This window comes from Dioscorea cayenensis, chromosome 20 (assembly GCF_009730915.1).
Source record: "Dioscorea cayenensis subsp. rotundata cultivar TDr96_F1 chromosome 20, TDr96_F1_v2_PseudoChromosome.rev07_lg8_w22 25.fasta, whole genome shotgun sequence".
Taxonomy (NCBI): Eukaryota; Viridiplantae; Streptophyta; class Magnoliopsida; order Dioscoreales; family Dioscoreaceae; genus Dioscorea; species Dioscorea cayenensis.
In genome coordinates, this window is record NC_052490.1 from 23,392,023 (window position 1) to 23,394,170 (window position 2,148).

At 45.9% G+C, this 2,148-nt stretch overlaps 1 non-coding gene across 1 annotated transcript; it reads left to right on the forward strand.

Annotated features, from left to right (window-relative positions):
• Window positions 1–1,501: 1,501 nt before the first annotated feature.
• On the forward strand, window positions 1,502–1,608 carry LOC120252119. Its single transcript, XR_005533666.1, has one exon. It is a non-coding gene; the product is annotated as a small nucleolar RNA R71 (small nucleolar RNA).
• The last annotated feature ends 540 nt before the right edge of the window (window positions 1,609–2,148 follow it).

The following is a 2,148-nucleotide window of genomic DNA, read 5'->3' on the forward strand; positions in this document are numbered from 1 at the left end:
CGTCTTCAATTCTCAATCTGAGCTCCCCGCCGTCTATGTCAATCAATGCTTTGGAAGTCCGCAAGAACGGTCTCCCAAGTATCAAGGGTACATCTGCATCCTCATCGACATCTAGCACTACAAAGTCAACCAGAAAAATGTACTTGTCCACCTTGACAAGCACGTCTTCAATGATGCCTCTCGGATGTCGTACCATTCGGTCCGCCAATTGTAAAGTCATCCGAGTAGGCCTAGGCTCACCCAAGCCTAGCTTTTGGAAGAAAGTATATGGCATGACGTTGATGCTCGCCCCTGAATCCGCCAATGCCATTTGCTCACCTAAGTTGCCGATGTTACACTGAATGATGAAGCTTCCTGGGTCTTTCTTCTTATTCGGCATGTTCTTTTGCAACACCACCGAGCATGAAGCATCTAGCACCACTGAAGCACTCTCCTCCAATTTCCTCTTGTTGGTCAATAAGCCTTTTAGGAACTTCGCGTACTTAGGCATTTGAGCCAATGCCTCTACAAAAGGAATATTGATGTGGAGTTGCTAGAACAGACTCAGGAACTTCTTATACTGTTCATCCCCTTGGTCATTCTTCAATCTAGAGGGATAAGGGATTCTTGGCTTGAAAGGTGGGGGTGACATCTCTTTCTCTTTGTTTACTCCCTTCTCAACCTCTACAACCTCGGGTGCGTGTTCTTTCTGCTTTTCCTCAGAAGCCTCCCTTCAACCTCACGGCCACTTCTCAAAGTGATCGCCTTCACATGTTCTCTAGGATTGGTTTCCGTATTGCCTTGTAAACTTCCATGTGGCCTTTCGGAGAGAGACTTCGCAATTTGCCCCACCTGATTTTCAAGATTGGTCAAAGAGGCGATATGGTTGCGAAGTGTAGCCTCGACTGATTCAAAACTTCTATTTGCCAATTGAACAAATCTAGCCAAGTGCTTCTCCAAATCCATCATTCGGGTTTCCAAGCCTGAAATTCTATTTTCCACTTGAGGGGCTTGTTGCTGTTGTTGTAAACCCGATGGCCTCATGGTCTTCTGTGGTCCTTGATTGCTCCATGAAAAATTTGGATGATTCTTCCAACCTGAGTTGTAGGTATTGCTGTATGGGTTTCCTTGAGGTCTCATGCCATTACCTACAAAGTCAACGTTCTCAACTGAAGAAACATCACCAATGACAATTGGGCAATCGGAGGGAGCATGTCCTCCACCACAACCGGTGCAATTAGTCACGGCCGCAACTCTATTCGAAGCTATAAGATCTAGCTTCTTACTCAAACTCTCTACTTGGGCCGCCAATGAAGTTACCGCATCAATTTCATGGAGACCGGCCATCTTTTTCTTCTCCCTAGCATTCCACTGGTAGCTATTTAACCCCATTTCCTCAATCAATTGACGAACCTCATCGAGGGTCTTGCTACATAAGGTACCTCCTGCCGCCGCATCCAAGAGTTGCCTTGTACTCGGGTTCAAACCATTGTAGAAGGTTTGAACAATCATCCACTCTGGGAATCCGTGTTGCGGACACTTTCGCAGGAGTTCCTTTAACCTTTCCCATGTCTCAAATAGAGACTCCAATTCCAACTGCACAAAGGATGAGATCTCATTCCTAAGCTTTGTTGATTTTCCGGGAGGGAAATAACGGGCTAGAAAAGCTTCTACCATCTCCTCCCATGTAGTGATTGATGCTCTAAGCAATAAGTGTAGCCACTGCTTTGTTCTCCCCTTTAAGGAAAATGGGAAGGCTCTCCATTTGATGGTATCATCCGTCACACCATTTATCTTCAGCATGTCGCACACCTCGAGGAAGCTCTCTATCTGACTATTTGGATCCTCATCGGCGAAACCGTTGAATTGTGCGGACTGCTGCAGCATATGGATGAATGCCGGCTATAGCTGGAAGTTCTGAGCTGTAATTGGGGGACACACAATACTCGATTGTGTCCCCAACACTGAAGGTCTGGCATAATCGGATAGTGTTCATTGTTGTTCATTTTGTTCTGCCATGTTTTCAGATCCTTCTACTTCCAAATCAGCTAGATTATGCTGTTCTTGCACAGGTTCTTTCCCTTTTCTTCTGAGTGTACGTTCAAGCTCAGGGTCTCCTTCAATCAATATTGATGGATTCCCTCGGGTCATAACCTGGAGCTGCACCAA